The sequence below is a fragment of the Pelophylax lessonae genome, assembly GCF_965119305.1.
Source record: "Pelophylax lessonae genome assembly, chromosome: 11".
Taxonomy (NCBI): domain Eukaryota; kingdom Metazoa; phylum Chordata; class Amphibia; order Anura; family Ranidae; genus Pelophylax; species Pelophylax lessonae.
Genome location: NC_138778.1, coordinates 16,865,540 through 16,892,093, shown reverse-complemented (window position 1 = coordinate 16,892,093; position 26,554 = coordinate 16,865,540). Strand labels below are relative to the sequence as shown.

At 48.0% G+C, this 26,554-nt stretch overlaps 1 protein-coding gene across 1 annotated transcript in view; it reads left to right on the top strand.

Annotated features, from left to right (window-relative positions):
- The window catches only part of GPR142 (G protein-coupled receptor 142), a 51,698-nt gene that overhangs the window by 3,434 nt on the left and 21,710 nt on the right, over positions 1-26,554 (top strand). The window contains exon 2 of the mRNA XM_082272523.1: positions 25,244-25,294. The gene's annotated coding sequence lies outside the window, so the exon portion shown is untranslated. The remainder of the gene's footprint in view (positions 1-25,243; positions 25,295-26,554) is intronic.

Below are 26,554 nucleotides of genomic sequence, written 5' to 3'. Positions count from 1 at the left end.
TCTCTTCTCCTTCACTCTTTCTCTCCTTAAGTGCCAGATAACACTATGCAGTGCGGGAACCACATGCGATCCTGTTCAAAATCGCATGTGGATCCCGTGTGATTTCAGACATTATTCTGTATGGTTTAAATCGTGCCGAACCAGCACCAAAATCAGGCAGGACCCTTTTTTGGCCGCACCAAGATCGGCTTGCATGGGTATTCACTTGATTCTGCCAATCGCACTGCGTCTTGTGAACCGATTTATGGGTGTCGTTAACTTAACCTTGACACCTGCAGGCGGTGCATATAGCCAGGGTGCGATTTGGATGCAAAATCTCTTTCTCTCTGCCTCTGTTTTTCCTCTCTCTCTCTCTTTTTTCTTTTTCTCTTTCTCTCTCCTTCCTTTGCTTTTTTCTCTCACACTGACTTTCTCTCTTTTTCTCACCCTCTCTTTTTTCCTTTCTCTTTCCTTCTCTCTCTCTCTCTCTCTCTCTCCCTCTCCCTCTCTCTCTTTCTCTCTCTCTCTCTCCTTAAAGTGGTAGTAAATGCTGGAATAAAAAAAAAAAAGCCTGTCCTCCTGCGAGATAATATCATAATGTGTCTAACTGTGGCCAAAAGTTTTGAGAATGACACAAATAATAATTATTTAAAGTCTGCTGCTTCTGTGTTTTTCGATCTTTTTTTGGGTCCATGGCCAAGAAACTCCCCAAACCTTAATCCCATTGAGAATTTGTGGTCAATCCTCGAGAGGCCATAATCTCTCCATTTTCAGATGATGGATTGAACAGCTCCTCCAGAGTTCCCATGGGCCTCTTGGCTGCTTCTCTGATGAATGCTCTCCTTGCCCGGCCTGTCAGTTTAGGTCATGAGTGGGGAACCTTTTTTCTGCCAAGGGCCATTTGGGTATTTATAAAATCCTTAGGGGGCCGTACAAAATTATCAATTTAAAAATGTGCCTGTTATATTTGGTCAAACATTTAATTAACTCACCCCTAAAGTGATGACTGCAACTGCTTCTGTTTGGTGAGGTGTGTGATGTTAGCTGGTATTGATGATGTTGCTACTTGCAACTGGTTTTCCAGGTTTGCGTCCGTCAGTCGACCCTTTGTGGTGGTAAGTTTTGAAAAGAACTGCTGATGGGTACTGCTGGTTGGTACTGCTGGTGGGTATAGCTGGCTGGTACTGCTGGTGGGTACAGCTGGCTGGCACTGCTGGCTGGTACTGCTGGCTTGTACTGTGCTGTGGGTACTGCTGGCTGGTACTGCTCTGGTTACTGCTGGCTGATACTGCTGTGGGTACTGCTGGCTCAGGCTGGTACTGCTGTGGGTACTACTGACTCAGGCTTGTATTGTGCTGTGGGTACTGCTGGCTGGTACTGCTGGCTCAGGCTTGTACTACTGGCTAGTACTGCTGGCTGGTACTGCTGGCTAAGGCAGGTACTGCTGTGGGTACTGCTGGCTCAGGCTGTTACTGCTGGCTGGTATTGCTGTGGGTACTGCTGGCTCAGGCTGGTACTGCTGGCTTGTACTGTGCTGTGGGTACTGCTGGCTGGTACTGCTCTGGTTACTGCTGGCTGATACTGCTGTGGGTACTGCTGGCTCAGGCTGGTACTGCTGTGGGTACTGCTGACTCAGGCTTGTACTGTGCTGTGGGTACTGCTGGCTGGTACTGCTGGCTCAGGCTGGTACTACTGGCTAGTACTGCTGGCTGGTAAAGCTGTCTCAGGCAGGTACTGCTGTGGGTACTGCTGGCTCAGGCTGGTACTGCTGGCTGGTATTGCTGTGGGTACTGCTGGCTCAGGCTTGTACTGTGCTGTGGGTACTTCTGGCTGGTACTGCTGGCTCAGGCTGGTACTATTGGCTAGTACTGCTGGCTGGTACTGCTGGCTCAGGCAGGTACTGCTGTGGGTACTGCTGGCTCAGGCTGGTATTGCTCTGGGTACTGCTGGCTCAGGCTGGTTCTGTGCTGTGGGTACTGCTGGCTGGTACTGCTGGCTCAGGCTGGTACTACTGGCTAGTACTGCTGACTGGTACTGCTGGCTCAGGCAGGTACTGCTGCGGGTACTGCTGGCTCAGGCTGGTACTGCTGGCTGGTACTGCTGTGTGTACTGCTGGTTCTGCTTTTGATATCACTCCGCCTGTGACTCACTCAGACTGTCAGAATGGAGCCGGAACTATACAGGAAGCATCAGGCTCCGTTCTGACAGATCAGCTGAGACACAGACTCAGCTGCACGGGGGGGGGGGGGGGGGGGGGCGGACCAGATGACTTTGCGGGCCGCATACGGCCCTCGGGCTGTAGGTTCCCCACCCCTGGTTTAGGTGGACGGCTATGTCTTGGTAGGTTTGCAGTTGTGCCATACTCTTTCCATTTTCCGATGATGGATTGAACAGCGCTCCATGAGATGTTCAAAGCTTGGGATATTTTTTTTATGACCTAACCCTGCTTTACACTTCTCCATAACTTTATCCCTGACCTGTCCGGTGTGTTCCTTGGCCTTCATGATGCTGTTTGTTCACTGAGGTTGCCTAAAAAACCTCAGAGGTCTTCACAGAACAGCTTTATTTATACAGAGATTAAATTACACAAAGGTGGATTCTATTTAGTAATCAGGTGACTTCTGAAGGCAATTGGTTCCGCTAGATTTTAGTTAGAGGTATCAGAGTAAAGGTGGGGGGGGGGGGGGTCCCAATCCCAATAAAATACATTTACGTTTTTGGTTGTAACGTGACAAAATGTGGAAAATTTCAAGGGGTGTGAATACTTTTTCAAGGCACTGTAATTACAAGCATTTCAAAAGTGTGAAAGGCTTTTATTGACAATTACATGAAGTTTATGGATAGAGTCAATATTTGCAGTGCTGACCCTTCTTTTTCAAGACCTCTGCAGTTCTCCCTGGCATGCTGTCCATCAACTTCTGGGCCACATCCTTACTGATGGCCACCCATTCTTGCATAATCAATGCTTGGGAGTTTGTCAGAATTTGTGGGGTTTTTTTGTTCACCCGCCTCTTGAGGATTGACCACAAGTTCTCAATGGGATTAAGGTCTGGGGAGTTTCCTGGCCATGGACCCAAAATTTCCATGTTTTGTTCCCCAAGCCACTTAGTTATCTTTTTTGCCTTATGGCAAGGTGGTCCACCATGCTGGAAAAGGCATTTTTCCTCACCAAACTGTTCTTGGATGGTGGGGAGAAGTTGCTCTCGGAGGATGTTTTTGTACCATTCTTTATTCATGGCGGTGTTCTTAGGCAAAATCGTGAGTGAGCCGACTCCCTTGGCTGAGAAGCAACCCCACACATGAACGGTCTCAGGATGCATGACACAGGACTGATGGTAGCACCTCTTCTTCTCCGGGCAAGGTTTTTTCTGGATGCCCCAAACAATCGGAAAGGGGATTCATAACTTTACCCCAGTCCTCAGCAGTCCAATTCCTGTACCTTTTGCAGAATATCAGTCTGTCCAGGGGCATAACAACAGGGGTTGCAATTGCAACCAGGCCCCATGCTCCAGTTGGCCTGTGCGGCTCCCCTGTACACCTGGATAGGAGGGGCGGCGGGGGCAGAATGTCCTCACTGTCCTCCTTTTTCCTCCTGTAGCTGCAGGAGGAAAATGGAGGCGATTGGTTCCTCTGTTTGCTGCCCCCGCCACTCCCCCTATCCAGTTCACTTGTGTTCTGCTGTCTTATGACCCCTGTGTGCTCCCCCGGTCCCGCCCCCCCCCCACTATGCTGCCCCCCCGCACTGTGCTCCCTCCCCTCTCCTGCCGGCTGCTGCAGGTGATGTTTCGCAATAGAGAACCAGGAAGGGGTCGGTAAATATGTAATTTACCAGCTCCTTCCTTTTCTGAATGGACAGAGTCATAGTCAGTGACATTGTACAAAAGTAAAATTAAAATAACAAAAAAATACAATTAAAATACCAAAAAATAAAAACGACTGACACCAGTGGGTGATCTTCCAGGATTGCAAAGGTCACACTTGCGACCGGGCCCTGGCATTCCACCACCATGGGGAGGCCCCAATATGGAAGAAAGGGGGCCCACAGCAGAACTTGTGACATGGTCCATAATAAAGGGCCCCACAATGAGAGTAAAGGGCCCCAGGATCAGTGGGGAAGAGCCTCAGGCTTGAAGGGAAGGGCCCTGACCAGGGGTCCGGGGGGCCCTTCATGGTTTCTTGCACCGGGGGCCTGAAGGTTCTAGTTACGCTCTTTTTTATCAATATCGCAAAAAATGAAATGCGCAGAGGTGATCAAATACCACCAAAAGAAAGCTCTGTTTGTGGGAAAAAAAGGATGTAAATTTAGTTTGGGTACGGCGTTGCATGACCACGCAATTGTCAGTTAAAGTCGCGCAGTGCCAAGTTGCAAAAAGTGGCCTGGACATAAAGCAGGAAAATCCTCAAAGTGGTAAAGTGGTTAAGGGGGAAAATCTTCCGGTACAGAAGTGGTTAATTCTCTTAAGGTGGCACTGCCGCAGATTGCCGTAGAGGTGCGGAGATTCGCGCAGCCAAGCCAGCCTGCCGCAGTATATATGCAGCAGGGGCGATCAGCAAATGGTTAATTACCACTTTAACTCCTTCTCTCTCCCCTTTTCTCTCTATCTCTCTGCTTCTCTCTCTCCCCCAAAAAATACAGAAACGCCATTAATAATAGACCGAAATTCTGGCTCTAATGCCCAATTCCAGAATGTTCCCTACAATTTCTCCCAGCCCTTCAGTCCGCACTCCTCCTGCTACCCTGTGTAGACAGAGGTGTATATATACCCCCCCCCCCCCCCAATGGTTCTGATGATGAATGTTCTATAGATCGCACCCAGCGCATACACCGCCATTAAGATGCAATCACCCCTAAAATAAAACAAGAACTATCCAGCTCTGACTTCCTATAAGGATTCATCAGCACTAAGTCTGTATATTGCGCTGGGCTCCTCGTGGCGGTGATCGCCGTGTCAGCAATATCGTCTGCGAGTATAAAATTTCACGGAACGTCAATTCTCTGAGATACGCGATCCAACATTATCACCCTGTGCTAGGAATTTAATGAGGCCGTATATAACGGAGCTCTGTCACTGGAGGACTATCTGCTTTCCCATCCATGTTCACCAAACACGCTGCGGCACATTTGGGAAGACGAGATTTCCTCCGAAGGGAGAGATCGCTGTATTCCTGACCGGTGTGGCTGAAATATGTCCTGAAAGGCAAGAATACAATTTTTTTTTTTTTTTTTCCCAAAAACATTTTATTGAAATGAAACAGAATACACAGAAAGCATAACAGGTATACAAAGAGAGACCGTGAAATGTACAGACGTGAATCATATCGTACAATTAGAGAATACAATTTTTATTTAAACTATGAGTATTCAGATCACGCAGAGAGTGAACAAGCTGCATGTCATAGGACCCCCATGCAGCTCACCCGCTCTTAGGGCCTTTTAACACCAAAGAAACGCAGTCCGGATGCGTTCCAGATGCTTTTCTGCATGCATGTTTTTGGCGCATTTTTGATGCGTTCCAGTGCATTTTTCCCCCTCTTTTTTCTTAACCCTAATTAAGGACATGTGTGTTCCAGTGCGTTTTAGGTGTGTTCTGGTGCATTCCAGTGCAGTGGCGGCTGGTGCTCCATGGGCCGGGGGGGCGGCAGAGGGACCACACCATACCCCCTCCTCCTCCCGGACCACACCAGCCCGCACACCATACCCCTCCCCCCCCTCCCGGACCACACCAGCCCACACACCATACCTCCCCCTCTCGGACCACACCAGCCCACACACCATACCCCCCCCCCCTCCCGGACCACACCAGCCCGCACACCATACCCCCCCTCCCGGACCACACCAGCCGCCCACACACCATACCCCTCCCGGACCACACTAGCCCACACACCATACCCCCCCCTCCATCCCGGACCACACCAGCCCACACACCATACCCCCCCCCCCCTCCCGGACCACACCAGCCCGCACACCATACCCCTTCCCCCCCTCCCGGACCACACCAGCCCGCACACCATACCCCTCCCGGACCACACCAGCCCACACACCATACCCCTCCCGGACCACACTAGCCCACACACCATACCCCCCCCCCTCCATCCCGGACCACACCAGCCCACACACCATACCCCCCCCCCCTCCCGGACCACACCAGCCCGCACACCATACCCCTTCCCCCCCTCCCGGACCACACCAGCCCGCACACCATACCCCTCCCGGACCACACCAGCCCACACACCATACCCCCCCCCCTCCCGGACCACACCAGCCCACACACCATACCCCCCCCCCGGTCGCCGGCTCACTCACTCTGACTGGACATGTGGAGGGAGGGAGGGAAGGCAGCAGCAGCGGCGGCGGCTTCCTTCCCCTTCAGTCTCCTGCATCTCCTCCCTCCTCCTCCTCCATAGTTGCCAACATTTAAAAAAAAATTTCCAGGGACACTTTGCAGCACAGCTATCACTTACCACACCCACTTCCCTGATGCCCCGCCCACTCTGCATAATTAATCACACCTACTTATGAGATTATAGATTCTACTCAATATAAAGAGAATTACAGGAAATTAAAAAGGGAATTTCAAATTTAAGGCCAAAGTAGCAGAGTTGGAATAAGTCTCCCATTCAGCTGCACTACTTCTGCTTAACATTTATGGGCAGACGGATTAACGGACAATTGCGCGGTCGTGCGACGCTGTACCTAAACGAATTTGGCGTCCTTTTTTTCCCACAAACAGAGCTTTCTTTTGGCGGTATTTGATCACCTGTGCGATTTTTTAATCACGCGCTATAAACAAAAAAAGAGCGTCAATTTTGCAAAAATAGCAATATTTTTCCCTTTTTTTATATGAAATTCCCCCCAAAAAAAATGTAAAAATCAAAATTTTTTAACATTTTCGGCCAATTTGTTTTATGCTACCTATGTTTGGTAAAAAAAATCGCAAAAAGCGTATTTTGATTGGTTTGCGCAAAAGTTATTGCGTTTACTGACTAAGAGAAAGATTTTTGTCATTTTTGTTGTTTTTTTTTTTAACGCTTATTGGCGGCGATCTGCGATTTTTTTTGCGGTACTGCGACATTGGGGCGGACAGATCGGACCCTTGACTGACATTTTTGACACTTTTGGGGTTACCAGTGACATTTCTACAGTAATCAGTGCTATATATATGCACTGTTACTGTAAAAATACACTGGTAGTGAAGGGGTTAACTTTATTTGAGAGGGAGGGGCTGTGTGTGTCCCTAGGGGCGTGATTCTTACTGTGATTGGCTGTGGCTTCAGCTGTATGCAGAGTGATCAACGGATCTACATAGTAGATCCATATGATCAGCTCTCATACAGAGGGGAGAATGACAGGCGGCTTGTTTACACAAGCTGCCTGACTTTCTTCCTCTCCCCCGCCGATCGCAGAGTGGCCGGCGGACATCGGGTCCGCCGGTCACACGCGCGGGGGGGGTCCGTGACCACGCGGGAGCGGGAGCGCGCCTCCGGCGGCGCGCGCTCGCTCCCTAGACCCTCACAAGCTAGTGACGTAGCCCTACGTCACTTTGCCTCTGAGGGGCTGACCGCCGACGTAGATCGGCGTGCGGCGGTCGGCAAGTGGTTAACAGGCTTTTCCAGGGACAATGTAAACTACCCGGGACAGGCTCCTTTTTGCAGGGACTGTCCCAGGAAAAAAGGGACAGTTGTCAAGTATGTCCTCCTCAATGGACAATGGCATGGCTTCTCCTTTAGGCCAATCTGGAAACGGGTCTCCGGACCTGCTTCCTGATTGGCCAGGAGGAGATTCCGTGTGACAATAGGCAATATTCATTCGCCATTGTAACACAACTGGGTGGGCTCGGGGCGCAGTGCCCTGCGCCCCGAGCCCACCCTTTTTTGAAGCCTATTAGAGCCTCTTCAAAAAAAAAAAAAAACCCATTGGAATCCATGCGTCCGACGCCCTGCACGTAGATTAGGGGGCTGGACGCATGGATGGGGGGGCGGCCCCTCGGCGCCCCCAATGGATGGGCCGCCACTGTTCCAGTACAGTTCAGTGCAGGAAAAATGCAGCATGTTCTACTTTTTTTTCTGGAACTGGAACGCAGTGGACTGGTGTGAACTATGCCACTGAAAACCATATAACCTACTTTCCATGTGTGTTTGATACAGAATATAAACGCACTGAACTGCATGTGGTGTGAACTGGCCCTTAGTCGTACAGATAGTAGTAGTTGGTCACATTAAACTGGACTTGTTCTGCAATGCTGAAGACGTTCTGTCGCCTCTCTCCAAGCCACTTCAGTTCATATGAGAGTCTGGAAGATACCCCAATACTTATGATTATTAGCCCCAGTATTATAATGAATATTACCAGTAATTATTGCTGATGTCTTTATTTACTTCAAGTCATCGATAATAATTTGTGTTTAGTTTTAATGAAATCAGCCAAGTGCAGTTCCCTGCGTGCCGCAGTTAACTTCTTCCTCCCCGCTGCCTGGCACACATCGTTTAACCACTTTACCACCGGAGGATTTTGCTGTCTTACGTCCAGGCCACTTTTTGCGATTCGGCGCTGTGCAACTTTAACTGACAATTGCGCGGTCGTGCAAAGCCGTACCCAAACGAAATTTACTTCCTTTTTTCCCCACAAACGGAGCTTTCTTTTGGTGGTATTTGATCACCTGTGCGATTTTTACTTTTTGCGCTATAATCAAAAAAAGCGTTTATTTTGAAAAAATAACAATATTTTTCAAATTTTTTTATATGAAATTCCCCCCCAAAAAAATGTAAAAATCTAATTTTTTTTTACATTTTTGGCCAATTTGTTTTCTGCTACCTATGTTTGGTAAAAAAAAAATCACAATAAGCTTATTTTGATTGGTTTGCGCAAAAGTTATTGCGTTTACTAACTAAGGGAAAGATTTCTGTCATTTTTGGTGTTTTTTTTAACCACTTGCCTTCTGTGACCCTTCCCATCCAGGCCAATTTTCAGCTTTCAGCGCTCTCACACTTTAAATGACAATTGCGCGGTCATGCTACACTGTACCCATATGAAATTTTTATCATTTTTTTCACACAAATAGAGATTTCTTTTGGTGGTATTTAATCATCTCTGGGTTTTTTATTTTTTACAAAAAAAAAAGAAAAAAGACAGAAAATTTTGAAAAAAAAAAAAAAAAGTTTTTCTTATTTTCTGCGAGTAAATTTTGAAAATAAATTTTTCTCCCTCACTGATGTGCGCTGATGAGGCGGCACTGATGGGCACTGATATGCTGCACTTATGGGCACTGATAGGCTGCACTTATGGGCACTGATGAGGTGGCACTTATGGGCACTGATGAGAAGGTACTAATATGCCGCACTGATGAGCACTGATAGGCGGCACTGATAGGCGGCACTGATAGGCGGCACTGCTGGGCACTGAGAGGTGGTACTGCTGGGTACTGAGAGGTGGCACTGCTGGGCACTGAGAGGTGGCACTGACGGGTGGCACTGATGGGCACTGATAGGCGGCACTGATGGACACTAACGGGTGGCACTGATGGACACTGACGGGTGGCACTGATGAGCACTGATGGGCGGCACTGATGAGCACTGATGGGCAGCACCATCAGTGCCCACACTCAGTGCCCATAGTGCTGCCAGTCAGTGCTCATCAGTGCCTAGATGAGCAGGCACTGATGGGCACTGACTGGCAGCACTATGGGCACTGATTATGGGCATTGATGGGGGCACTGATGGCGGGCACTGTGGGCACTAATGGGGGGGCAATGTTTTTTTTTTTTTACCTTCAGTAATCAGGGCACTGGTGATCAGTGCCCTGATTACATGTCTCTGTGTCCCCAGCGGCTGTCGGCTCCCCCTCCTTCCTCACACTGCAGTGTTTACATATGAGATCATCTCTCATTGGACGGCTTGATCACGTGGTGAATGGCCGCTGTGATTGGCCATTCACCACGATCTGTGATCGGCCGTGTCCAAGGGACACGGCCGACACAGATTCTCCCCGCTGCGCGCTCGCAGGAGCGCGCGGGGGGGCGTGTCACTGGAGGCCGTTTAAAAACGGCCTCCCGAAAATTCGAGTCCGCGCTGCAGCCGTATATAGGCTGTAGCGCGGATGTGAGGAGGTTAATGAGTAAATGTGGCGATCTGCGATTTTTTTTTTTGCGGGACTGCGACATTGCGGCAGACAGATCGGACCCTTGACTGACATTTTTGACACTTTTGGGGGTACCAGTGACATTACTGCAGTAATCAGTGCTATATATATGCACTGTTACTGTAATAATGACACTGGCAGGGAAGGGGTTAATTTTATTGGAGAGGGAGGGGTTAATGTATGCCTGGTGCTTACTGACATGTGTGGGGGGAGGTGACTGAGTGACACAGGGACAGATCGCAGGTTCAGCTATGCTGAACCCTGCAATCTGTCACTGCCTGTCAGTTAGGAGATCCGCCCGATCTGTTTACACAAGCAGGCGGATCTCCACACTCGATTCCCCGACGATCGGGGAAGAGCAGCGGCGATCGCCGCCGCTCCTCCCCTGGACCGAGTCCCGCTGTGACTGAAAACAGCGGGAGCGAGCCTCCGGGGGAGGAGTCCAGCGACGTAGTACGTCGCTGGACGATAACGAGCCACATTGCCGCAGTAGCAGCAATGTGAGCAGACGTCAAGTGGTTAATACAAGAACATCATTCACCCAACAGAAGACCTATTTATAACACAATCTGTACACCTGCTGTGTCCATTATTAGAAGTTCCCACCATCCCTGTGCTGAGTTCCCGGGTCTGTATGGCTGTTGTGCCCATTATGAGGGGTTCCCACCATCCCTGTGCTGAGTTCCCGGGTCTGTACACCTGCTGTGCCCATTATGAGGGATTCCCACCATCCCTGTGCTGAGTTCCTGGGTCTGTACACCTGCTGTGCCCATTATGAAGGGTTCCCACCATCCCTGTGCTGAGTTCCCGGGTCTGTACACCTGCTGTGCCCATTATGAGGGGTTCCCACCATCCCTGTGCTGAGTTCCTGGGTCTGTACACCCGCTGTGCCCATTATGAGAGGTTCCCACCATCCCTGTGCTGAGTTCCCGGGTCTGTACACCTGCTGTGCCCATTATGAGGGGTTCCCACCATCCCTGTGCTGAGTTCCTGGGTCTGTACACCCGCTGTGCCCATTATGAGAGGTTCCCACCATCCCTGTGCTGAGTTCCCGGGTCTGTACACCTGCTGTGCCCATTATGAGGGGTTCCCACCATCCCTGTGCTGAGTTCCTGGGTCTGTACACCTGCTGTGCCCATTACGAGGTGCCAATTGTGAGGTATTTTTTTGTGCTTAAAAACAAAAAAGGACCGAAGGTTTGGCCAGAGTTTTCTGTAAGGGGAAGCAGGTGTTGGCGCATTTTGTAGACGGGCCTATCCCCAGGGTCGGGCCAAGGTGTAGGAAGAAGAGGCGGCCAGCTTGGGCGCTTCAGCAGGAAGGGATTGCAAAAAAGCAGAACCTACAACAAATTTGGCTGATAATCCACAGCTCTAGGGGAGAGGGGCTCACTTTAGATTTTCTTTTTTTTTTTGGGTTCTAATTTACCTTGTGCCGGCACTGCCTGACCCCCTTAGTGGTTTACGGCAGTGTTTCCCAACCAGGGTGCCATCTGTGTTTCTTTGGGGTGCCATAAGCACCAGATCCACTTTACCCTGGTTCAACAACATGAGTTGCCATGGTGCTGGCAGGCTGCTAGCACCTTAACAACCAATGATGATTTAGGGCTAGGACGCATAGGGTCGATGGTTGTTGTGGTGAAGGTGGCTGTCTTGCCTGCCCCATGGGGATACATGACTCTGATTAGGGACAGGCATGCAGGCCCACCCCCACAGCATTCAGGAGCAGACAGAAGTCCGCCTATGCCTACTGAAGCAAAAGGGTAGAACTCCGATGTGAAGAGAGGATTTTGTCATTGGGGGCTCTGTGATGGGGGGGGACTTCTGATGTGATGGGGAACCTCTAATGTGATGGGGGGGGGGTGTCTTCGAGGTGATGGGGGACCTCTGATGTGATGGGGGACCTCTGATGTGATGGGGGGGGGGTCTTTGAGGTGATGGGGGACCTCTGATGTGATGGGAGGACCTCTGATGTGATAGGGAGACCTCTAATGTGATGGGGGGGGGGTCTTTGAGGTGATGGAAGGACCTCTGATGTGAGTGGGGGGTCTTTGGGGTGATGGGGGACCTCTGATGTGATGGGGGGGGGTCTTTGAGGTGATGGGGGACCTCTGATGTGATGGGAGGACCTCTGATGTGATGGGGAACCTCTAATGTGATGGGGGGGGGGTCTTTGAGGTGATGGGGGACCTCTGATGTGATGGGAGGACCTTTGAGGTGATGGGGGACCTCTGATGTGATGGGGGGGGGGGTCTTTGAGGTGATGGGGGACCTCTGATGTGATGGGGGGGGGGGTCTTTGAGGTGATGGGGGACCTCTGATTTGATGGGGGAATGGGGGACCTCTAATGTGATGGGGGGGGGGTCTTTGAGGTGATGGGGGACCTCTGATGTGATAGGGGACCTCTGATGTGATGGGGGGGGGGTCTTTGAGGGGACGGGGGACCTCTGATGTGATGGGGGGGGGCATCTGATGTGATGAGGGACCTTTGATGTGATGGGGACCTTTGATGTGATGGGAGGACCTTTGATGTGATGGGGGGGGGGGGACCTTTGATGTGATTAGAAGTCCTTTGATTTGATGGAGGAACTTCTTATGTAATGGGTGGACATCTAATGTGATGGGGGACTCTGATGTGATGGGGGGGGGGGCATCTGATGTGATGGGGACCTCTGATGTGATGATGGACCTTTGATGTGATGAGAGGTACTTTGATTTGATGGAGGAACTTCTTATGTAATGGGTGGACCTCTAACGTGATGGGGGACTCTGATGTGATGTGGGGGGGGGGGTCTTTGAGGTGATGGGGGACCTCTGATGTGATGGGGGGACCTCTGATGTGATGGGGGGGGGGGGTCTTTGAGGGGACGGGGGACCTCTGATGTGATGGGGGGGGGGCATCTGATGTGATGAGGGACCTTTGATGTGATGGGGACCTTTGATGTGATGGGAGGACCTTTGATGTGATGGGGGGGGGACCTTTGATGTGATTAGAAGTCCTTTGATTTGATGGAGGAACTTCTTATGTAATGGGTGGACATCTAATGTGATGGGGGACTCTGATGTGATGGGGGGGGGGCATCTGATGTGATGGGGACCTCTGATGTGATGATGGACCTTTGATGTGATGAGAGGTACTTTGATTTGATGAAGGAACTTCTTATGTAATGGGTGGACCTCTAACGTGATGGGGGACTCTGATGTGATGTGGGGGGGGGGGTCTTTGAGGTGATGGGGGACCTCTGATGTGATGGGGGGACCTCTGATGTGATGGAAGGACCTCTAATTTGATGGGGGGACTTCTGATGTTATGGGTGGACTTCTAATGTGATGGGGGACTGTGATGTCATGGGGGGGCCTCTGATGTGATGGAGGAACCTCTGATGTGATGGGACGACCTTTGATGTGATAGGGGACCTCAGATGTGATAGGGGACCTCTGATGTAATTGGAGGACCTCTGATGTGATATGAGGACCTCTGATGTGATGGAGGGACCTCTGATGTGATATGAGGACCTCTGATGTGATGGGAGCACCTTCGAATATGAAGGGGGGGGGGCTCTGATATGGAGGGGGGCTCTGATGTGATGGGGAGAGGTTCTGATATGAAGTTAATTTCCTCAAGGCAGTTGTGTGCATTTTTCCAGGCTCAGGTTTCCCATTGATATTAGTAACATTTACATTTTAGACCAGGGGGCTGCAACTAAACAAAAAAGGTAAAGAAAGACTACTTTACAGCTTTTTTGATCTCATTATTAGCCTACTCACCAGAGGCGTAACTAGAACCTTCAGGGCCCCGGTGCAAGAAACCATGAAGGGCCCCCCCCCGGACCCCTGGCCGGGGCCCTTCCCTTCAAACCCCGGGCTCTTCCCACTGATCCTGGGGCCCTTTACTCCGCTTGCGGGGCCCTTTATTGCGGTCCCACAGCGGGTCCCTTTCACAAGTTTTGCAATGGGCCCCTTCCTGCCATCTTGGGGCCTCCCCACGGTGGTGGAATGCCAGGGCCCGGTTGCAAGTGTGACCTTTGTGATCCTGAAAGTTCACCCACTGGTGTCAGTAGTTTTTATTTTTTGGTATTTTAATTGTATTATTTTTTATCATTTTATTTTATTTTTTTACAATGTCACTGACAATGACTCTGTCCATTTAGAGAAGCAAGGAGCTGGTAAATTACATATTTACTGACCGCTTCCTGGTTCTCTATTGTTACACATCCCCTGCAGCAGCCGGCAGGAAAGGGGAGGGATCACAGTGGGGGGACCAGGGGAGCACACAGGGGCCCAGAGACAGCAGAACACAAGTCAACTGGATAGGAGGAGTGGCGGGGGTAGCATACAGAGGAACCAATCTCCTCCATTTTCTTTCTGCAGCTACAGGAGGAAAAAGGAGGACAGTGATTTCTCTACATGCTGACCCCGCCTCCCCTCCTATCCAATTCTGGGCCCCCTGGAGCATTGGGCCCGGTTGCAATCGCAACCCCTGCAACCCCTGTAGTTACGCCCCTGCTACTCACTGAGCTCTATCTATAGCCTTTCAATAAAATCTCTCTGAGTGATTTACCCTGTAATTCATTTTTTTGTAACTGCCAGCAAGAATGCTGAGCAGGGTCTACAAAATATGGGCAGAAAAACACAGGCGTTGTAAAGATGTGAAAACCTCATTGAGACAATGTAACACTTTCCCTTTAACAAGATCACAAAGCTGCCGAAAGCTCTTCGCCGTGCAGTAGCTGCGCTCGGCGGCCGAGGGGTTAATGCTTCCCCGAGCTCTGATCACACTTGAAAACATGAAATATATTTAATTTATTTGTCCCCGTGGGCTGCTTCTGGAAGCGGAGAGCCAGAATGCGCACATATTAACAACGTCAATTATTGCTAATGTCTTTATTTACTTCAAGCGATCGATAATAATTTGTGTTTAGTTTTAATGAAATCAGCCAAGTGCAGCTCCCTGCGTGCCGCGGTTAATTGCTTCCTCCCCGCTGCCTGGCACACATCGCTCAGTGCAAGAACATCACTCACCCAACAGAAGACCTTCATAGAACACAATCTGTACACCTGCTGTGCCCAATATGAGGGGTCCCCACCATTCCTGTGCTGAGTTCCCAGGTCTGTACACCTGCTGTGCCCAATATGAGGGGTCCCCACCATTCCTGTGCTGAGTTCCCAGGTCTGTACACCTGCTGTGCCCATTATGAGGGGTTCCCACCATCCCTGTGTTGAGTTTCCGGGTCTGTACACCTGCTGTGCCCATTATGAGGGGTTCCCACCATTCCTGTGTTGAGTTTCCGGGTCTGTACACCTGCTGTGCCCATTATGAGGGGTTCCCACCATCCCTGTGTTGAGTTTCCGGGTCTGTACACCTGCTGTGCCCATTATGAGGGGTTCCCCCCATCCCTGTGCTGAGTTCCCATGTCTGTACACCTGCTGTGCCCATTATGAGGGGTCCCCACCATCCCTGTGCTGAATTCCCAGGTCTGTACACCTTCTGTGCCCATTATGAGGGGTCCCCACCATCCCTGTGCTGAGTTCCCAGGTCTGTACACCTTCTGTGCCCATTATGAGGGGTCTCCACCATCCCTGTGCTGAGTGCCTGGGTCTGTACCCCTGCTGTGCCCATTAGGATGGGTTCCCACAATCCCTGTGCTGAGTTCCTGGGCTTGTACACCTGCTGTGCCCATTATGAGGGGTCCCCACCATTCCTGTGTTGAGTTCCCGGGTCTGTACACCTACTGTGCCCATTATGAGGGGTCCCCACCATCCCTGTGCTGAGTTCCTGGGTCTGTACATCTGCTGTGCCCATTATGAGGATAAGGATGACAGGTCCTCTTTATGGAGAGATCTGGGGTCAAAAAGACCCCAAATGTCTTTTTTACCTTTAAAAGCAAAACATAAAAAAAAAAAAAATGTTTTTGGAGCTTTCGCTTTATTATAAAAAAAAAAAAAAAAACATTTTTAGTTTCAGCCTGGTCTGGAAGTTATGTCATGACGTCGCTCTGGTCCTCCAAGGCCATAGAGGTGATCAAAGAGTATCTACCAGTGCCCATCATTATTCAATATGTGTCTGTTATGGCACTTTAATGGTAATTAATTACTTGCTGATGCTGACTAGGCCTTTTCTGAAACTTTTTGTTTAAAAGATTAGGTCAGTATTGTTTGCTAGAAAATTACTTAGAACCCTCAAACATTATATATATTTTTTTGTTTTAGCAGAGACCCTAGAGAATAAAATGGAGATCGTTGCAATATTTTATGTCACACAGTATTTGCTCAGCGATCTTTCAAATGCAATTTTTTGGGGAAAAAATACACTTTAATGAATTTTAATGCGAAAAAACACCATAGATAACCTAATTTCTTTTGCAAAATATAAAAGATAATTCTACACCGAGTAGGGAGTAATAGGCGCTTTACATTTAATTTTTATTTTTTATTTTATTTTATTTTTTTTTACTTTTTATTTTTACACTGTCCCTTTATTTTTTTATCACTTTTTTTTATGTAAACATCCCTTGTTATAGAAATAAGGATGACAGGTCCATTTTTTTTAGAGATCTGGGATCAAAAAGATCCCAAATCTTTCATTTTCCTTTAAAAGCACAAGATTAAAAGAAATGTTTTTTGAACTTTTGCTTAAAAAAAAAAAAAAAAAAAGATTTACTATGTTCTGGGAACCGGAATTGACGTCATGACGCCATCTGGGCCTCACTCTTCTCCATACCCAGCTACCGCCAGCACCCGGGCTTCACCGATTGGTCAGGTAGGCCCGGGAAGGACTGAGAAGGGGGCACCCCTCCCGCTGCTTCTTAAGGTGATCCTGCGACGAATCTGCCCACTGGACCACTTTTATCTGAAAGAGAATCACCTATAGTAAAGGCACATCAATACGTGTCATTGCCAGAAGGTCTGAAGAGCATGGAGGAGATTCCAGGAGACAGGCAGTTACTCTAGGAGAGCTGGACAGGTCCATAGAAGGTCCTTCACCCATCAGCAGGACCGGTATCTGCTCCTTTGTGCAAGGAGGAACAGGATGAGCACTGCCAGAGCCCTACAAAATGACCTCCAGCAGGGAACTGGTGTGAATGTCTCTGACCAATCAATCAGAAACAGAATTTACGAGAGTGGCCTGAGGGCCCGACATCCTCTAGTGGGCGCTGTGCTCCCTGCCCAGCACTGTGGAGCTCAATTGGCATTTGCCATTGAACACAGAATTGGCAGGTCCACCCCTGGCACCCTGTGCTTTTCACAGATGAGAGCAGGTTCACCCTGAGCACATGTGACAGACGTGAAAGGGTCTGGAGAAGCCGTGGAGAACGTTATGCTGCCTGTAACATCATTTAACATGACCGGTTTGGTGGTGGTCAGTGATGGTCTGGGGAGGAATATCCATGGAGGGAGGCACAGACCTCTACATCCTAGATGATGGCACCCTGACTGCCATTAGGTATCGGTATGAAATCCTTGGACCCATTGTCAGACCCTACGCTGGTGTAGTAGGTCCCGAGTTCCTCCTGGTGCACGACAATGCCCGGCCTCATGTGGTGAGAGTATGCAGCCAGTTCCTGGAGGATGAAGGAATTGATACCATTGAATGGCCTCGCTCTCGCCTGACCTAAATCCAATAGAACATCTCTAGGACATAATGTTTCGGTCCATCCGACGTCGCCAGGTTTCACCTCAGTCTGTTCAGGAGCTCAGTGATGCCCTGGTCCAGATCTGGGAGGAAATACCCCAGGACACCATCCATTATCTCACTAGGAGCATGCCCCAACGTTGTCAGGCATGCATACAAGCATGTGAGGGGACATACAAACTACTGAGTACCATTTTGAGTTGGCCCAATGAAATTTCAGCAGAATGGACTAGCCTGCTGCATCATTTTTTCACTTTGATTTTTGGGGTGTCGTTGAATTCAGCCCTCTGTAGGGTGATAATTTTCATTTCCATCAAATGATGTGGCATCCTTTCCTTCCTAACACATTACCCAGCCCATACCAGTATGAATCCTAACACATTACCCAGTCCATATCAGTATAGATCCTAACACATTACCCAGTCCATACCAGTATAGATCCTAACACATTACCCAGTCCATACCAGTATATATTCTAACACATTACCCAGTCCATACTAGTATAGATCCTAACACATTACCCAGTCCATACCAGTATAGATCCTAACACATTACCCAGTCCATACCAGTATAGATCCTAACACATTACCCAGTCCATACCAGTATAGATTCTAACACATTACCCAGTCCATACCAGTATAGATCCTAACACATTACCCAGTCCACACCAGTATAGATCCTAACACATTACCCAGTCCACACCAGTATAGATCCTAACACATTACCCAGTCCATATTAGTATAGATCCTAACACATTACCCAGTCCATACCAGTATAGATCCTAACACATTACCCAGTCCATACCAGTATAGATCCTAACACATTACCCAGTCCATATCAGTATAGATCCTAACACATTACCCAGTCCATACCAGTATAGATCCTAACACATTACCCAGTCCTTACCAGTATAGATCCTAACACATTACCCAGTCCATACCAGTATAGATCCTAACACATTACCCAGTCCATACCAGTATATATTCTAACACATTACCCAGTCCATACCAGTATAGATCCTAACACATTACCCAGTCCATACCAGTATAGATCCTAACACATTACCCAGTCCATACCAGTATAGATCCTAACACATTACCCAGTCCATACCAGTATAGATTCTAACACATTACCCAGTCCATACCAGTATAGATCCTAACACATTACCCAGTCCACACCAGTATAGATCCTAACACATTACCCAGTCCACACCAGTATAGATCCTAACACATTACCCAGTCCATATCAGTATAGATCCTAACACATTACCCAGTATATACCAGTATAGATCCTAACACATTACCCAGTCCATACCAGTATAGATCCTAACACATTACCCAGTCCATACCAGTATAGATCCTAACACATTACCCAGTCCATACCAGTATAGATCCTAACACATTACCCAGTCCATACCAGTATAGATCCTAACACATTACCCAGTCCATACCAGTATAGATCCTAACACATTACCCAGTCCATACCAGTATAGATCCTAACACTTTACCCAGTCCATACCAGTATAGATCCTAACACATTACCCAGTCCATACCAGTATAGATCCTAACACATTACCCAGTCCATACCAGTTTAGATCCTAGCACATTACCCAGTCCATACCAGTATAGATCCTAACACATTACCCAGTCCATACCAGTATAGATCCTAACACATTACCCAGTCCATACCAGTATAGATCCTAACACATTACCCAGTCCATACCAGTATAGATCCTAACACATTACCCAGTCCATACCAGTATAGCTATCCAGCATGAGATTTTTACCTTTTGAGATCTGATGTGTTTTCAAAGTGTTTCTTTCATTTTTTTGAGCAGTACATTTCCATAAAAAGGCCCACAGAAATCCTCAGCACCAGGCCCATTATGCTCTTAATCTGGCCCTGTGTAGGACAGTCCTAGGATTTGGGACCCGGCTATACCACAGTGTCCACGTCCCACGGAACTCAGGACACTTGGAGTTTGTAGAGTAGTAGAGGGTTGTTGGCTGGGTGCTAAAATGCTATTCGCCTCCACAACATTAACATACTGGTACTGTCAGGAGGAGTGATTCCGGCTCGACAGTATGACTGAAGTCCCTCTGGAGAGAGGCGGCAACGTTACAGAGGGTGTTCAGGTAGGTAAACAATGAACACCAATGCAGAGGGCACTGCCAATGACCATCAGTGCTAGATGGGGGTACATTTCCCTGCCACTGACCACCAATGACGGCAGTTTTTATTGTAGCTGCTGACACCAATGCTGGGGGTAATTACTGCTCTCACTGACAAAATTGTTTGGAGTAATTACTGCTTCCACTGAGACCAATGCTGGGGGTAATTACGGCTTCCACTAACATCAATGCTGGGGGTAATTACTGCTCCCACTAACACCAATGCTGGGGGTAATTACTGCTCCCACTAACACCAATGCTGGGGGTAATTACTGCTCCCACTAACACCAATGCTGGGGTTAATTACTTCTCCCACTGAGACCAATGCTGGGGGTAATTACTGCTTCCACTAACACCAATGCTGGAGGTAATTACTGCTTCCACTAACACCAATGCTGGGGGTAATTACTGCTCCCACTAACACCAATGCTGGGGGTAATTACTGCTTCCACTAACATCAATGCCGGGTGTAATTACTGCTCCCACTGAGACTAATGCTGGGGGTAATTACTGCTTCCACTAACACCAATGCTGGGGGTAATTACTGCTCCCACTAACACCAATGCTGGGGGTAATTACTGCTTCCACTAACACCAATGCTGGGGGTAATTACTGCTTCCACTAACATCAATGCTGGGGGTAATTACTGCTCCCACTGAGACCAATGCTGGAGGTAATTATTGCTCCCACTAATACCAATGCTGGGGGTAATTACTGTTTCCACTAATACCAATGCTGGGGGTAATTATTGCTCCCACTAACACCAATGCTGGAGGTAACTACTGCTTCCACTAACACTGATGCTGGGGGGGGGGGGGGTAATTACTGCACCCACTGAGACCAATGCCGTAGGTAATTACTGCTCCCACTAAATCAATTGCTGGGGATAATTACTGCTCCCACTAACACCAATGCTGGGGGATAATTACTGCTCCCACTATTAACAATGCTGGGGGGTAATTTCTGCTCCCATTAAAACAATTGCTGGGGATAATTACTGCTCCCATTTACACCAATGCTGGGGGATAATTACTGCTCCCACTAACACCAGTGCTGGAGGTAATTACTATTCCTACTCACACCAATGCTGGAGATAATTACTGCTCCCACTGACACCAATGCTGGGGGATAATTACTGGTCCCATTGTCTATTACCAATGCTGGGGGGTAATTTCTGCTCTCATTAAAACAATTGCTGGGGATAATTACTGCTCCCATTAACACCAATCCTGGGGGATAATTACTGCTCCTACTCACACCAATTCTGGAGATAATTACTGCTCCCACTGACACCAATTCTGAGGGTCATTGTTGCTCCCACTGAGACAAATGCTGGGGGTAATTGCTGCTCCCACTGACACAATGATGGGGGGTAATTACTGCTCTCACTAACACCAAAGTTTGGAGTAAATAATGCTTCCACTGAGACAAATTCTGGAGGTAGTTACTGCACCTAGTAACACCAATGCTGGGGGATAATTACTGCTCCCACTGACACCAATGCTGAGGGTAATTTACACTCCAACTGACAACAATGATGGAGGGTAATTAGTCCTCCCACTAACACCAATGCTGGAGGTAATTATTGCTCCAACTGATACCAGTCTTAGAGGTAATTACTGCTCCCACTAACACCAGTGCTGGAGGTAATTAGTGCTCCCACTGACAGCAATGCCTGGGGTAATTAGTGCTCCCACTGACACCAATGCTGGGGGGTAGTTTTACTCCCCCTGAGACCAACAATGGGGCCTATTTAACTCTCACTCCCTCTTCAGTGTACCCCCAGGACCTATTTTGTCTAAAACATAGCAAGGCAAAGGGGGAAAGTTGCATGCATCACTACAAGCCATATGCACTGAAGTGACATGGCGTGCCACATATGTTTCACAAACCCTTTAAGATGTCCATTATTATTTACAAATGTTGGCATCTAACAATTGAGATCCTAATGTGTTCTTGCCTGTCCCCTCTATTGCATCGTTATGATTGACACATTCTGTTTTTTGCCAAAATTTTAGTTAAAGGAAATTTTGCTGATCCTTGGAGTCCATCCAAACCTGCCTGGCCCTCTGCAGTGCAATAACGTGTGTGCAATGTGCAATAATGTGCGTTGTGCCAAAAGTTGATGTGCGCTGTGTGGGGGCTGCCGGTTCATTTGAAGGGCTGCAGTGCCCAGCAAACTACAACAGACCAAAAATTGGGAATGTGGCATTTTCAGCAGCGTAGCGCATTGCGTATCCTCTAGCAAGGCGAATTGCAATGCATGTCGTGTGACGCTGCGTGTTACCCCAATGTGACAGTGTGATCGGATCATTATCACTGGATATATGTTCTGGATTCCCTACAATTTCCAATTTTGTTGCTACAATCACCTCGAGCTACAATTTCCTCTAATATGCACCCCAACCAGTCACACAGCCAGGGACCATCGCAGGGCAGAAGCGTAATGCAATCTATGTAGAAGATAATTGAAAGTCATGTGACAGGAGCCCCAGCGCGTCGTTCTGATCGCTTCCCGCGGGGATGTGTCACATGGTGCAGGATCATGACTCATCAGTGGGGACCCGCTGCTGCTTAATGGTTAATTAGAACCTGGACCTCAGCATAAAGCCTCTTATAGGATGGACACATTCCTCATAACAAGCCATTCTGGCGTGCACAGAAAAGGAATTTTAAGCTTCGGGGGGGCTTATTGTGAGAGGAAGCTAATGACTTGGTGGAATTCTCTAATGATAAGGGTGACAGGGGAAAGTATGTTCATCATTAGGACAAATACTGGGGGTACCGTGTGTGGGCAGGTTGCCTACGGTGTTAATTCTAGTTAGATAACCGAGGTTGCCCAGGTTTGGGAGATGAAGGGTTAACTCTTTAGGTGTGCGCAGCCTATTGCATTACCCCAAAAGCTCAAGCACACATGTGTGTGTGTGTGTGTGTATATATATATACTGTATATATGAGTACACCCCTCACATTTTTGTAAATGTTTTATTCTATCTTTTCATGTGACAACACTGAAGAAATGACACTTTGCTACAATGTAAAGTAGTGAGTGTACAGCTTGTATAACAGTGTAAATTTGCTGTCCCCTCAAAATAACTCAACACACAGCCATTAATGTTTAAACCGCTGGCAACAAAAGTGAGTACACCTATAAGTGAAAATTTCCAAATTGGGCCCAATTAGCCATTTTTCCTCCCCGGTGTCATGTGATTCGTTAGTGTTACAAGGTCTCAGATGTAAATCGGGAGCAGGTGTGTTACATTTGGTGTTATCGCTCTCACTCTCTCATACTGGTCACTGGAAGTTCAACATGGCTCCTCATGGTAAAGAACTCTCTGAGGATCTGAAAAAAAGAATTGTTGCTCTACATAAAGATGGCCTAGGCTATAAGAAGATTGCAAAGACCCTGAAACTGAGCTGCAGCATGATGGCCAAGACCATACAACAGTTTAACAGGACAGGTTCCACTCAGAACAGGCCTTGCCATGGTCGAGCAAACAAGTTGAGTGCACGTGCTCAGCGTCATATCCAGAGGTTGTCTTTGGTAAATAGATGTATGAGTGCAGCCAGCATTGCTGCAGAGATTGAAGGGGTGGGGGGGTCAGCCTGTCAGTGCTCAGACCATGCACCGCACACTGCATCAAATTGGTCTGCATGGCTGTCGTCCCAGAAGGAAACCTCTTCTAAAGATGATGCACAAGAAAGCCCACAAACAGTTTGCTGAAGACAAGCAGACTAAGGACATGGATTACTGGAACCATCTCCTGTGGTCTGATGAGACCAAGATAAACTTATTTGGTTCAGATGGTGGCAAGCGTGTGTGGCGGCAACCAGGTGAGGAGTACAAAGACAAGTGTGTCTTGCCTACAGACAAGCATGGTGGTGGGAGTGTCATGGTCTGGGGCTGCATGAGTGCTGCCGGCACTGGGGAGCTACAGTTCATTGAGGGAACCATGAATGCCAACATGTACTGTGACATACTGAAGCAGAGCATGATCCCCTCCCTTCAGAGACTGGGCCACAGGGCATTATTCCAACATGATAACTACCCCAAGCACACCTCCAAGATGACCACTGCCTTTCTAAAGAAGCCGAGGGTAAAGGAGATGGCCTGGCCAAGCATGTCTCCAGACCTAAACCCTATTGAGCATCTGTGGAGCATCCTCAAACAGAAGGTGGAAGAGAGCAAGGTCTCTAACATCCACCAGCTGTCGTCATGGAGGAGTGGAAGAGGACTCCAGTGGCAACCTGTGAAGCTCTGGTGACCTCCATGCCCAAGAGGGTTAAGGCAGTGCTGGAAAATAATGGTGGCCACACAAAATATTGACACTTTAGGCCCAATTTGGACATTTTCACTTAGGGGTGTACTCACTTTTGTTGCCAGCGGTTTAGGCATTAATGGCTGTGTGTTGAGTTATTTTGAGGGGACAGCAAATTTACACTGTTATACAAGCTGTACACTCACTACTTTACATTGTAGCAAAGTGTCATTTCTTCAGTGTTGTCACATGAAAAGATAGAATAAAATATTTACAAAAATGAGGGGTGTACTCAGTTTTGTGAGATACTGTGTATGTATATATATATATATATATATATATATATATATATATAGATAGATAGATAGATAGATAGATAGATAGATAGATAGATAGATAGATAGATAGATAGATAGATAGATAGATAGATTGTATATAATGTTTGGGGGTTCTAGTAATTTTGTAGCAAAAAATACTGATGTAAACTTTTAAACTAAAAGTTTCAGGAAAGGCCTGGTCAGCAAGTGGTTAAAGAGGGGAACAGGGGGTGGGTTAATCACCACTGACCACCAATGAAAATGGGCACTGTAATATTACTGCCAATGATGGGAGTTACTCTTACTGCTCCTGACACCAGCGGTGGGGCTCATTTTACTCTCACTTTCTCCACCTGGCATTATTTTGCCTAAAAAAGTTGTAAAATAAAAGAGAAAAAGGGCCATAGTACAAGCTATACATTATTAAACGGCAACCACTTTTTGGCCACTCCCACTAGTGGTGGATGTGCAGCGTTCCCTCCGAGGTTTCCCTCGCTAATTATTTTCAAAGGTTGGTCACCAGTCCCCATTAATGGAAGTGTGCCAGTGACCCACTTACTTTCACATAGACTCATCCACGTCTGATGGTTCAACCATTAAGCAATAGAACAGATGGTACGAATAGGAAGAGCAAACACTCCCAGTGCCCTGGTGGAGGGTTTCATCTCAAACGCATTTGGAGAAGCATGAAGAATGGAATACGTATTACGGTAAACCTAAAAACAAATTATTATTATTATTTTTTTTTTTTAGGAAATTTATACCGATCAAGATGTGATTCCATCTTCAAATTTGTTCGCAAAGGTAATGTGAAGTGGAAATTTCAGTTTCTTTACATGAATAAATAAGTATGTGGCAGAGCTGCATAAATTTCAGGTTTGGATGGACAAATTACAAATCTTTTGGCAGGTAAAACAGTTCCCATATATTCCATCTGTGCATTTAGCTTCTTGCCTGGAGTTTAACTTTTGTATCTCAGAGGGTTTCCTCAGTCTCCTCACCCCCAGTCATCACATAGAATCCAACATTGTAACAAATCCCCATTAAATTGGCGGTCAATAGGAAAGGTATCTTCTTTTAATGGTGGAGAAGGATCCTCTTATGTTGGTGATCACTGGGCCCATTTGATTGGTGGTCAGTGGACAGGTGCCCCTTACACTTGTGGTAGTGGCAGAAAGACCCTCTTTTTTTGGTAGTGGGTGGAAAAGGACCCTCTTATATTGGTGGTAGGTGGAGAAGGGTCCTCTTATATTGGTGGTGGGTGGAGAAGGGCCCTCTTATATTGGTAGTAGATGAAGAAGGGCCCTCCTATATTGGTGGTGGGTGGAGAATGACCCTCCTATATTGGTGGTGGATGGAGAAGGGTCCTCTTATATTGGTGGTGGGTGGAAAAAGACCCTCTTATATTGGTGGTGGGTGGAGAAGGGTTCTCTTATATTGGTGGTGGGTGGAGAAGGGCCCTCTTATATTAGTGGTGGTTGAAGAAGGACCCTCTTATATTGGTGGCGGGTGGAGAAGGACCCTCCTATATTGGTGGTAGGTGGAGAAGGGTCCTCTTATATTGATAGTGGGTGGAGATGGGCCCTCTTATATTAGTGGTGGGTGGAGAAGGGTCCTCTTATGTTGGTGGTGGATGGAGAAGGGCCCTCCTATATTGGTGGTGGGTGGAGAAGGGTCCACTTATATTGGTGGCGGGTGGAGAAGGGTCCTCTTATATTGGTGGTGGGTGGAGAAGGACCCTCCTATATTGGTGGTAGGTGGAGAAGGGTCCTCTTATATTGATGGTGGGTGGAGATGGGCCCTCTTATATTAGTGGTGGGTGGGGAATGAACCGCTTATATTGCTGGTGGGTGGAGATGGGCCCTCTTATATTAGTGGTGGGTGGGGAATGAACCGCTTATATTGATGGTGGGAGGAGAAGGACCCTCTTATATTGGTGGCGGGTGGAGAAGGGCCCTCCTATATTGGTGGTGGGGTGGTGGATGGAGAAGGACCCTCTTATATTGGTGGTGGGAGAAGAAGGACCCTCTTATATTGGTGGTGGGAGAAAAAGCACCCACTTAT